A 1,339-nucleotide genomic window follows, 5' to 3' on the forward strand; every position below is an offset into this window, starting at 1 on the left:
TTAACTATTTTGTTAAATATTCAATTATTTTCTTCAAACATCTTTTTTTTTTTTTGAAAATTAACTTTTTTCATGTAAATGCATGTTCTGTGTCCAAAAAATGTAATAATTTGGTTGAAAAGGAAATTTTGTTTGGAAATTCCTATTTTACAATTGAAATGCAATTATATTGTATTCCTATTATTTATTTTTACTTTGAGCATTTATCTGAATTGAAAAATATTTTCGAAATTCAATAACTTAATGGAAAAATTAAATGAAACATTTGTTATTACCGTTATGCTCATGAATAAATCTGCAATGATCCTTGCCTCGTTTTCTCGAAGCATGAGGCCCCCACCCTCACATGGAGAAAATAACTTTTTACTCTCCATCCTATAGTGGAGATTACACCTACTAGGAGAAATCACAAGAGGTTCATCCATTCGTTCAATGTGCCAGACTATATTATTTATTGATTGAAATTGGCAGTTACTTATATATTTCTTTTTAATACTCTATCATTTGCAAATGTGTTCTACTTAAACAGACATAACTTGAAAAATAAAAATAAAAATAAAATCATAAAAAATCCATATAAAAACAAACTCTTCCATATTCAGGCCTCGGATTCACCACACTAATTGACACTTTTTTGAGTGATGGCACTATTTTGATATTATTTCGAAAAAAATCACACCCTTCAAAATTTTGAATTTTGAAGTCAAAAAGATGAGGTTTTAACAAAACAGATGAATTATCAACAAATTACGTTAATTTTCCATTTTTTTGTATAAAACACTTGGAATTTTTACCAAGTTGTTGAATTTTCAAGCAGTTGTATTTTCTATATGAGGATACTAATTTTTTCCAAAAAAGAGGTAATATTTTATATTTAAACCAAAAAAGATTTTCATTAAAAAAAATAATAAACAGTTGAATATCACAAACAAAAATGCATTTTTAACAAAATACTTAAATTTTGTATACGTTATTGGAATTTTCTACCAGAAAGATGAGTTTTCAACCAAATACATATATTTTGAAATAAATGGTTTAATTTTAAAAAAATTAATAGTTGAATTTTTAAACTAAAAAAGATCAGTTTTTTAACTAATGATAGTGCAATTAAACTTTTTTTGAGGAGAATTAATTTCAAATAGAAAACAATCAATTTTCAGCCAACTAGTTTCATTTTGTATCAAAAATTTGAAATTTATATTCCAAATTGTTGAATTTTCAAGCCAAAAAGACTGATTTTCTAATTTAAAAAAATTGAATTCTTAAGTCGAGAATATTAATTTTCAACAAAAAACTTATTTTGCAACCAATAAGGTATATTTTCAACAAATTAGTTTAA

Source organism: Belonocnema kinseyi, chromosome 3, assembly GCF_010883055.1.
Source record: "Belonocnema kinseyi isolate 2016_QV_RU_SX_M_011 chromosome 3, B_treatae_v1, whole genome shotgun sequence".
NCBI lineage: Eukaryota > Metazoa > Arthropoda > Insecta > Hymenoptera > Cynipidae > Belonocnema > Belonocnema kinseyi.